An 11,182-nucleotide genomic window follows, 5' to 3' on the forward strand; every position below is an offset into this window, starting at 1 on the left:
CCAGCACCAAGCAACTGGTATCATTCGCTATTGAGGAGGAGGTGCTCAGTCCCCTGGGGTCAGGTTTCAGGCCACTCCTCTGAGTTTCCGGCCACTCCCCTGGGTCTCAAATGACTCTTCTAGGACTCAAGCCCTGCCTCTGAGTCCTAAGCTGGGGTGGCCTGTAGCACTTACTTGTGGCACCAGCACGTGGAGACTGAGAGCACAGGAGGCAAACTCCTGTAAAGTCACTGGCCGAACATCCTCAGTAAAAAGGAGTTTATCCCTGAAGGACCTTCCGCCAGAAGCGCTGGAGAGCACCGAATATTCTTCAGTATGTTTGGTGCATGTGATAGAATTTGACCAATGAGTGTGCCCTAAAAAGAGACCAACCGAGCCCGTGCAAGACGGTTACGTAACCTGCTACATAACTGGGAACCACCTCCTTAGTTGAATATTCATTAGGCATCATGAATACGCATTGGATAGTGAGACTGTGAAAGCTGAATCCCAGCAGAAGGTGGGTCGCTGCTCGCTCTGGGCCCACCTGCACTTCACTGGGAGGGGTGCGTTTCTTGCTTTTGTGTTAAACTTACTTTTAATGGGCAGCTGCTCGCTCTCTGTAGCCGCCTGCACCCTGTGCTGAACTTCAAGTGTGCAATTCTTGCTTTTGTGTTAAACTTGGTGCAGGCCCTGCTTGGTCGCTGGATCTAGGCCGCACTCTCTGTGAAATCTGTGTCTCTTATTCATTACATTAAACCTGACCAGAGTCACTTTCTACTGTGACTCTGCTCTTGAATTCTTTCCAGTGGGGGAGTCGGGAACCTGCTAGAGGACGGGGTAGGTTGAGGCTGGCCAGCAGGCCTCCCCAGACCCTCTCCTCCAGTGTCACGATACGTTCAAGCAGCATAAAATGCTTACAGAATGAACTTAACAAACACGGACAAGACCTGTGCCCTGAAAGCTGCAGGACATTGCAGAGAGAATTCAGAGGAGATCCAAGTAAACGGAAAGACAGGAGGTCACGGGTTTTCTGAAGGTGTTGTGTCTCCTCAGGTTGACCTGTAGATTCAAGCAATCCCAACCAAATTCCACCAGGCTTCTTTGTAGAAATTACAAGCTGATTCCAAAATGGGTGTGGAAATGCCAAGAGTTCAGAACACCCCAAGTGGTCTGGAAAAGAGGAGTAAAAATGCAGGACTTGCTTGCTCTGATGCCAGGGTTGACGGGGGATTGGGGAAGGGTGGACACGTGAACCCGGGGCTCCCTGGCAGGGGTGGGGACTTACTAACGCTCACCACCCGCCCAGCCCTGACCGTGGTCCTGTGGGATTTGGGGAAGGACGTGAGCGCCTCTGGTAGCCTTTGTGGACCATGTAAGGCCCCTCCTGCTGGGAGAACAGCGACCTCAAGCCATTGACCTCACTGGGTGCCGGGACGATCCTGCGGGTGCCGATGGACACTGTCGCACTCTGGCCGTCAGAACGCGGCCTGAGGAGGTGGCTGGCCTGCTGGACAGGCCTCCAGAGGCAGGATACATTGGCCTGGTTCTTCCTTTCTTTATATCAAGACTTTCCCTTTGGAAAGAGCTTGTTAATCATCTCAGGAAATGTGAATTGTCCTGAAAGAACGACTGAGTGTGGAAGTTGAGAGAGAAAGGAGAGGGATCGTTGCTTCTCCCCCATCTCCCCTCCTCGCCCTCCTTTGTCCCCGTCTCCACTGCTCACATTTATAAAGTGGCTGCTGTCCACACAATGAGGACACAGAGGTAACCTTGCCCCCACTCCCAGGAGCTTAGGGTCTGACCAGGGCCAGGCGATGGAAGCCGGGCTCTGACAGGGGCCTGGGGAGGGGCTGCTGTGTCCAAGGGTCATGTGCGGTCGCACCCTCCCGACGGGGGCCCTGTGCTAGGGTGGGCCAGCGTCAGCCTGTTACACTCACCGGCGTTTGTCAGCTGTGTATTTTGCGACAAGGCACGAGGGTGGAGCGGGCTTATTTTAAAAAGGTGCACATCTTCCATTTCAGTTGATAGTCAAGGTAAATGTTTTTCGCTTATAGTCCTTTAGGGAACTGAAGACCACTGGGCTTTTCCACCAGGTGGGACATGTTCTCAACCGATGGCTGCATGGAAGGTCATGTCCTCAGAGTGTCAGGCCCAGCAACATTCAGGAAGGACGTTTCCCGTCTGGCTGTTTCTTTCCAGCCATCCCACGATGAAGTCCCCAGCAGAGCAATCCATGATGGGGTTGTCAGGGGAGGGGGACGGGAGCCTGCACTAGAGGAGCCTGATGAATTCTCTTTAGGTGGAGAGTTGAGGCCGGGAAGGGGGTCCTGCCTGCTGGGGTTGCAGGGAAGGAGCAGGGCAGGTGGCACAGACTGTGACGGGCGAGTTTTAAGGGCAGGTTGTACATTTAGGCTCAGCCGTGGGGAGGCCACTCAGAGGCTGCCCTCAGGGGTCGTGTTAATCTCGCCCCTTCCCACCAACAGGCTCCCCTCCAGCCCAGCCCTTGTCCAGAGCTGCCCTCGCCCCAGCTTTAGGCAAACTGTGGGGGGACGATGGAGCTCAGGAAGACACTGATCTCAGAGAAAAGGAGAAAGTGGATAATGTTTCTGAAGACTTAAGAAACTCCTGCCCCTTGGCTGGCCCAGGATAGCCCTGCTGGGGTGGTGGCACCTGCACAAAGCTCACTCAGACTTGAAGGGTCGGTGCTCCCACAAGCTCGCGGGATGCGGAGGCTGCCGCCACGGGCCACGCGTGGAGGGCAGGGTCCCTGCCCGCTCTCAGAGTTCTCTCAGTTCAGTGTCAGCCTTTCACTGGGTGCTTGTCAGACACTCACAGTCCTGGGCCCCAGACCCTCTGCTGAGGAGCTCCAGGCTCCCTCCAGCTGAGTCTGACGCTCTCTGAGGTTTGAGAACCATGGTCCAGTGTAACAGCCGCCTGAGCCAGGATGCATCAGACTGTCCGGGAAGGCCTCCCCCGCATGCCGGCCCCTCTGCTCGTGGGAGTCTGTTCACCTGCACATGGCCCTGCCTCCATCACCGCGTCACCACCTCCATCACACTCCAAGGGGCTTGTGCTCGAGTTTGGATAACTCATCTCTGTCACCATGTCCCTTGGCTCTCCTGCTGGACAGGGATCCCCCACAGCCCCTGGGCACAGCCTGCTCCAGCATGAGTCAGGCCGGCACAGCAGCAGGGACTTTTTGAAGCTCCATGTGTGTGAACATGCAGCCAGGTCAAGAGCTGCAGGTGAGCTGCTGCACTGCGGCCACCTGCACGCTCATGGAGGGACGGAGCTCCCTCGATGCCGAGTGAGGAGCTGTGGCTGTTCTGCAGTGGACTCCGGTGGTCCCCGCACAGCCCTGCTCCCCCCAGTCTGGTTTGCCTCGCCGTGCACAAGCAGGAACTGCACTTTTGTTTATTCGAATGGCCTCTCCCTCAGAACCACAGAGGTGCAAGTGGGACCGTCCAGCCTGGAACCCGGCAGTGAGGCCCGAGACCGGTTCTTGGCCTGGCCCAGGACAGCCAGCGCTAGCACGTCCACGTGCAGCCACGGCCTCCGGACCAGTGCCTGTGCCTTGGGTCAGGCTTCTTGCCGAGGCTCTGCTTTGCTCCAGGGTTGGGGAGCATCTCTCAGCTCCTAAACTGCTGGTTCTGATGCCTACAATCGTTTTTCAAATAGTGTCTAAACCTGGCACAGATGTCACCTCCTGCCTGAGTTCAGGCTCCACTGCATCCTCTCTGACCTGGGGCCGTGTCTGGCCCTACCTGTCCTCAGGGTCTGGGTGGTGACAAGGCCTGGTGCTGGTCACAACTCGTCAGGATAGCTGTAGAGCTAGGTCTGGAGCTCACGGACCCCTCGACCCCGCTCACAAACACGATTTATTGCCCCCCACCCCNTGTCTGGCCCTACCTGTCCTCAGGGTCTGGGTGGTGACAAGGCCTGGTGCTGGTCACAACTCGTCAGGATAGCTGTAGAGCTAGGGCTAGGGTCTGGAGCTCACGGACCCCTCGACCCCGCTCACAAACACGATTTATTGCCCCCCACCCCAAGACAGTCCCAGTCCCCTCCTCGCTCCTCCCCTGTCCTTCCCGTTAGTCCTGGTGCCCCGGAGCATCAGGCTGGAGGCTGGGACGGCCAGCGGCCAATGATCTTCTGGATCCAGGACACATAGGGACCCACAGTCGTGGCCACAGGAGGCATGAAGATGTCAGTGCAGGTCTTGGAGCTGAAGGACAGGATCCCAGCTAGTCAGCCTTTGCCACATACCACGGTCCCACCTGAGTCACCCTGCCAGAAGGACAGAGCATGGGTCAGCCTCTGTGACCACTGGAGGGTGGCCAGGGTGCCCTAGCTGGGGCCTGGTTACCCCCAGTAAGACACTCGGGGCTGTTCACACGCCCCACACACATCCCCTCCTCCCTGCTTCCTTCTTGTTCTTTGAATGCTATCGGCTCCTTCTTCCTACCCCAGGGCCTTTGCACATGCAGTACTCTGTGCCCAGATCATCTTTGGTGCTGGGGCTCACACCACAGTGCCACCGCTCCTGGACTGTGTGACCTTGGGCAAGTTGCTTAACCTCTCTGTGCCTCTGTTTCTACATCTGACAAATGGGGCTGCTGCCACCCTCGAGGACTCCCCAGAGGATGGGAGTGATAGGGGATTGCCTGGGTCACTGTCCTGGCCACGGGCTGCTGTCGGTGCAGACAGTGGAGCCCACGGCCCTCCTGCCAGGCCAGGCTGTCCTTGCCCCCGTGCACCATCACCTTGCAGGGGGCTTGGTTGTTGGAGTCAGCAGCCAGGCAGACCATGTCGGGGGTAATGCTGCCGTGCTGGAAATGACTGTTATTGCACATCCTGGCATCCAGCACGTGGACGTCCAGCTCCTGCAGGGCCTGGGCCATCTGCCCGCCCTGGCGGGTCAGCCCCCAGCCAGCCACGCTGCACCGGGTTCCTGCCACCACTGCCTGGTGCCTTCTAGGTAGGGCCAGGGGCTGGATGGTCCTGCTGGGCCTCACCTTCCCATCCAGTTACAGGTGACAGACAGGAGGGGGCAGGTGAGTGAGGTGCAACTTGGGGAGGAGCAAGCTCTCAATTCCTCTCCCCTCTCCCCCCAGCACCTTAAGCAGCGTGAAGTTGTTCTCCAGGTCCGGGGCGGCTTGTAGTCAGGGTGTGGGACAGCCCTCCTGATGTGGAAGGCAAGGGTTAGGGTTAGGGTTAGGGTTAGGGTTAGAAACGAGGTCTCTTTCCACAGGACTTAAGGGGTCCATCCTTGCCACCATGTGAAAGAGCCTTCCTGATAATGTGGCTGAAAGGGAAGACAGGAGAGCCGAGCACCTCACTTGAGCACCTGGATCAAGCTGCACCTGAAGCCATCCCTCCCACACTTTTCACTTACCTGACCCAACAAATCCCCTTTTGTTGCTTTAACCAGTCTTTATTATTGGTCAGTCTAGAGGCACATGGCTCTGCCACCTTGCAGGCCGGCTTTCTCCTCAAGGTCACGGGTGGCAGTGTGACGGTGGCCCTGTCGGCTGGCCCTGCCTGGGCGACCCCTGCTGCATGCAGCCCTGGCCCCCTGTGCATCACTCACAGCAGGGCCGAAGACTGGCTGCCCCCACCCCGGCCCATGCACACAGGCAGGGCCCCTTGCCAGGCCTTTCCGTATGTCTTCTCTATCTGCACCCTCCAGGACTCCAGGAAGCCTTCCCTACTCCGATTCCCGCCCAGCCCTGGCCCCAGGGCAGGAGCCGTGTGTCCACAAATGCCAGCCTTCCCCCTGGGGCTTCTGGAAGACCAGCTCCAGGATCTCCTCCCATGGAGGGCTCCAGCCTCAACCACATTGATTTGTTCAGAGGTTGGCATGTGCTCATCCTCATAACTTTGCCCAAACTATAGAGAAACGAGCTCTCTTTCCACAGGACTTAAGGGGTCCATCCTTGCCACCATGTGAAAGAGCCTTCCTGATAATGTGGCTGAAAGGGAAGACAGGAGAGCCGAGCACCTCACTTGAGCACCTGGATCAAGCTGCACCTGAAGCCATCCCTCCCACACTTTTCACTTACCTGACCCAACAAATCCCCTTTTGTTGCTTTAACCAGTCTTTATTATTGGTCAGTCTAGAGGCACATGGCTCTGCCACCTTGCAGGCTGGCTTTCTCCTCAAGGTCACGGGTGGCAGTGTGACGGTGGCCCTGCTTGGTCCAGGTGGAAGGAGACAGCCATCCTGTGCTTCTTGTAGCGGATGAAACTTCCCCAGGAATCCCTGCAGCCTAACGTCACATATGCACACTTCAGCTGTCCCTGGGGAGGGGAAGACCCCCCACAAGTGGCTTAAATCTCTCAAGACCCCCACCCTGGTGAGAATGCTATCGGATAAAAGCCAGATCTTGGGACGTTAAGGAACATGTGAGTAGTGAGAAAATGTGGGGTCGATGTAGGTCACACATTTAAAATCTAGCAGAGACCCAGCTTTACCCCCAGGCTGATCCCCTCACTGATGGATTAAGATAAATCTTTCTGTATTTGCAAGCGAGTCATGCTGATACTTTTTGGGGAATTATACTGCATTAGTCTGCTTGGCTACCATAACAAAATGTTGTGGACTGGGTGGCTTGAACAACAGAAATTTATTTCTCAGGAGTTGTAATTCCCAGTTCAGGAGGCTGGGAAGTCCAAGATCAAGGTGACAGCAGGGTTTGTTTCTGGTTCAGGATTTTCTTCTTAGCCTGTAGATGGCCCCTGTCTTGCTGTGTCCTGACGTGGTGGAGAGAGAGTTCTGATGTCTCTTCCTCTTCTTATGAGGGTGCAGCCCTATGCGATCAAGACCCCATGCTTATGTCCTCATTTAACCTTTAACACCTCCTCACAGCCCTCTCTCCAGATACAGTCACACTGGGGATTAGGGTTTCAACATGCAATTCAGCCCATAGTATGAGAGTACTTCAAAAAGTTCATGGAAAAAATGAAATTAAAATAAAATACAAATCCTTCCACGATGGTTTTGGAGATCCCATTGGGACGTCCAAGAAGACTCAACTTCCACAACCAAATAAACTTCATTGCTGAAGTAAGTGCACTTCTCAGGTCAGTTAATCCAGGACTATCTTTTCTTGGCTCCTGGAGTGGATCCCAGGTGGTCACAGAATTTATCTTCCTGGATTCTGCTCCCTCCTGCTCCATCCCTTGATTTTTGTTTCTGTTTCTGGTCCTTGGACAAGTTTGTTTCTGGTTCTGTTCAGTAAGTTCAGGAAGTCACTCCCCAGTGGTGGCAGCAATGATTAGGATCCGTGATCTTATAGCACGATGACAGGGCCTGTTCTCTGCCACATGAGATGCAAGAAAGAACTGGGTTAATAATCTTGTCTGTCTGTCTATTTAAGAGCTCAAATTGATTTTTAAAAATATTTCATGCACACTGGAAAGGAAACTGGTTCCTTGAGGTGAGACTGTCTCTTCTCTAAACTTCAGTGTCTAGAAAGTTAATCTGCAGCAAAGCAGGGCTGTCTCGGGGTGTTGATGGGAAGGACTGCACCGGACGCCTCTAACTATTGATACCTCAAGGGACAGATGTGTGACTCTGGACTTCCAAGCTGACGCTGCTCAGACAACTGTCAGGATCTGGGACTGAGTCAGGATTCACAGAACTCTTACCAGTGGTTCTCAGCTGGTGGTGATTTTGTGTCCAGGGAGCATTTGGTAATGTCTGGTGTCATCTTGCGTTGTCACAACTGAGGATAGGGTTGCTACTGTCATCTAATGGAAAGGGTGCAGACATGCTGCTAAATGCCCTATAAGGCACAGGACAATGCCCATGACAAGTAATTATCTGGCCCCAAATATCAGTAGTGCCGAGCTTGAGAAACCCTACTCTAGAGCAATGTGCCTGTGTTGAGCCATTGATTAGGAAATTTAAAATTCTGTAAAGATTTTTTTTTTTTTTTAAAGATGACCTGTAAGGGGATCTTAACCCTGGACTTGGTGTTGTCAGCACCACGCTCACCCAGTGAACTAACCGGCCATCCCTATATGGGATCCGAACCCGTGGCTTTGGTGTTGTCAGCACCACACTCTCCTGAGTGAGCCACAGGCCGGCCCAGGATTGGTGTTAACTTGTAAAATGCACATGATTTTTTGTAGTTGCGATGAAGTATACATAACATAAAGTGTATCATTTTAACCATTTTTTTAGTGTAAAATTCAGTAATATTGTTGTACAAACAACACCACCATCCACCTCCAGAGCTTTTTCATCAACGGAAATTGAAACTGTCCCCATTAAACAGTTAACTCTCCAGTGTTCTCTCCACATCCCTGGTAACCCCTATTGCATTTTCTGTCTCTGTGAATTTGACTGTTCTACGAACCCCGTGTGGGTGGTATCATGCAACATTGTCTTTTTGTAACTGGTTTAACTCACTTAGCATAATGTCCTCAGTGTCCTTCCCCATTGTGGCACGTGTCAGAACTTCCATCTTTTTTGAGGCTGATCGCATTCCACCGGATGCAGGCACCACATGTTGCTTCTCCATTCATCTGTCAGTGGACACGTTGGTTGCTCCTGCCTTTTGGCTCTTTGTGAATAATGATGCAATAAACATGGGTGTATGGATATTTCTTTGAGATCCTTTCACTTCTTTTGGGAGTGTAGCCAGCAGTGACATTGCTGGATCACGTGATAATTCTATTTAAGTTTTTTGAGAAGCTGCCGCACTGTTTTTGACAAGCTGTATCATTTCACATCCCCACCAGCAGTGCACAAGGCTTCCAATTTCTCCACGTCCTCACCGACACTTGTTATTTTCTGGGTTTTGTTTGTTTGTTTGTTTTTATGTACAGTAGCTATCCTCATGGGTGAGAGGTGGCATCTCATTGAGGTTTTGTCCCAGTGTCTGCTTGGCACAGTTCTGAGATCACGCACAGGGGGGTGAGCTGGGAAGGAGAGTAAGGGAGACGACTGGGAAGACAGAGATAAGTGGGGGAGGCAAGGGCTTGCAGCAGCCTCGGTCAGGGGGCTCCAGCACAGACTAACCCAGTGCCAGGTCCCAGCAGCGTCCAGCCCCGTCCTTCTTGACATGCTCACGAGCCATGTTCTCTGTAGGGCACTGTTGGAACTTCGTCTCTACGAAGCTCCAGTCTTCGGCGCATTTGCTGGTTTTCTTCACAGCTTCCTCCTCCTCATCTCCCTTAGTGTTAGATGTTTCTTCATCCCACTTTATCCGATGCAGCATCAGATGCTTAAACTTCTTCTGTGCCTTGGGGCCCCCTTCCACTGCCACCATGTTGACATCCTTGTGCAGTGCCACCACCCCTGTCCGGTACACTTGCCCAGCATTGGCCTCAATCTTGAACTTCTTGGCTGGATTGCTCAAATTTTGAACTCTACATACAGATATGTGTACCCCCTGTGAAAGGTCTTCGTTAAGCTTTTTAATTTTCTTGACCATTCTCTGTTCTGCTGTGAGTTTTTGGGAAGGCTTGGTCTCTTCAAGCACTTTCTGTCCTTTTGCCATCTGAGCTCTGACGTGGGGCTTATACCTTCGTGGGGTCTTGAACAGCTTCTGTTCCGAATACTCGCATCAAATTAGAAATTCTCACTTTGGGTTCTGGAGGAGGTGTCAGGCCCAGCTTGACTTTCTCTTGTAATCCCTTCTGTGTCCCCTCCTTGTCTGCCCCCAAGGTTTCTTCTGTTCCTTCTTGGTAAGTTATACCCCCAGAGTAACTGGTGTGTCATTGTCGACTGGAGGCTTCAGCTGGGCTGGATCTTCAACAAGATTGGCAATTCCCAAATAATCTTCTCTCTTGGGATTTTGCTCTGTAAAGTCAAAGCCATTGGGGATGGTGTAAGAGTCCCCCCACTCAGTTTCAGGGATATCTCCTCCCTTTACCTCCTTCTTAGGAAGTATCCAGCCTCGTTGAAGTATGGATGCCTGTTTTTCGAGCTGCCTGTGAGATCTCTGCCTGCGGCTTCTCTGGCTGAGCCTTTGTCTGTAATTGTGGAGCAATCTTCTCAAATTTGCCCTTGACGTGGAATTTAAAAGTGCGTCTCTGGCGCTGGGAAGGGGCGATTGAGACTCGGGGGTCAAAAAAGGTATTGGATTCCATGTCTCCTGATGGCTTTTCTTTCAGCTGTTGCTGGAACTGTTCCCTCATCACAGCACGAGTATTGGCCTTTCGAGTGGGCCCGCGGTGGGTCAGCTCAGCCGCCTTGCCTGTGGCATCTGCAGTGCGACCTTGCTCATCTAGGATCAGCGGTGCAGGTTTAGTCTGATCTTTTAATTCCACCTTCGGGGGAGCAACTCCCTGGGGATGGTGTAAGAGTCCCACCCCCTCAATTTCAGGGGTATCTCCCTCATTGAAGTATGGATGCCTGTTTTTCGAGCTGCCTGTGAGATCTCTGCCTGCGGCTTCTCTGGCTGAGCCTTTGTCTGTAATCATTGAGCAATCTTCTCAAATTTGTCCTTGTCATGGAATTTAAAAGTACGTCTCTGGCACTGGGAAGGGGCACTTGAGACTCGGGGGTCAAAAAAGGTATTGGATTCCATGTCTCCTGATGGCTTTTCTTTCATCTGTCGCTGGAACTGTTCCCTCATCACAGTACGAGTATTGGCCTTTCGAGTGGGCCCGCGGTGGGTCAGCTCAGCCGCCTTGCCTGTGGCATCTGCAGTGCGACCTTGCTCATCTAGGATCAGCGGTGCAGGTTTAGTCTGATCTTTTAATTCCACTTTTGGGGGAGCAATGCCTACGGCATGGAGCTTAGCCAGGCCCACCACGTTGGCATTGCCAGTGAGCCCTGGCTTCGGTGCCAGCTGGGCTTGGATTCGGGCTTGTAGTTCGGCTGCTTTCCTTGCTTTCTCAATGGCATCGTTCATGAAAGTGGCGGCCTGGGAGGGCTGCACAGCACTGCCAATGGCAAGTCACTCTGGTTGTGAGGAAGGAGGTGGCTTTGCCTGAGGTGTAGGGGGCTGATGAAGCTCAGCGGTTTTTCTTCTCCTCAGTTTGTCGCGTCGCTGCCTCCATCATCTGTTTCATCTGGAGCTGAGTCAGCATGCCGGGGCGCTCTGAGGGAGGCCCAGGGACCGGCTCCGGCTCTTCCTCCACCTCCTCAAAGTGGGGCACTCATCGCTTCTTTACCCCTGATGATTCTTTGCAGATCTCAGAGGCATCATCAAACACCTCCTTTAGCTCTCGTTTTCTGCTCCCG

General features: G+C 53.3%; 2 pseudogenes; both read right to left on the bottom strand.

Moving 5' to 3' along the window:
- Nucleotides 1-4,095: 4,095 nt before the first annotated feature.
- Nucleotides 4,096-8,429, bottom strand: LOC103582645 (annotated as a pseudogene).
- A 462-nt stretch (nucleotides 8,430-8,891) lies between these two features.
- On the bottom strand, nucleotides 8,892-11,172 carry LOC103582646 (annotated as a pseudogene).
- Nucleotides 11,173-11,182: the final 10 nt, after the last annotated feature.

The sequence above is a fragment of the Galeopterus variegatus genome, unplaced genomic scaffold (genome assembly GCF_000696425.1).
Source record: "Galeopterus variegatus unplaced genomic scaffold, G_variegatus-3.0.2 Scaffold17178, whole genome shotgun sequence".
NCBI classification, from domain to species: Eukaryota; Metazoa; Chordata; class Mammalia; order Dermoptera; family Cynocephalidae; genus Galeopterus; species Galeopterus variegatus.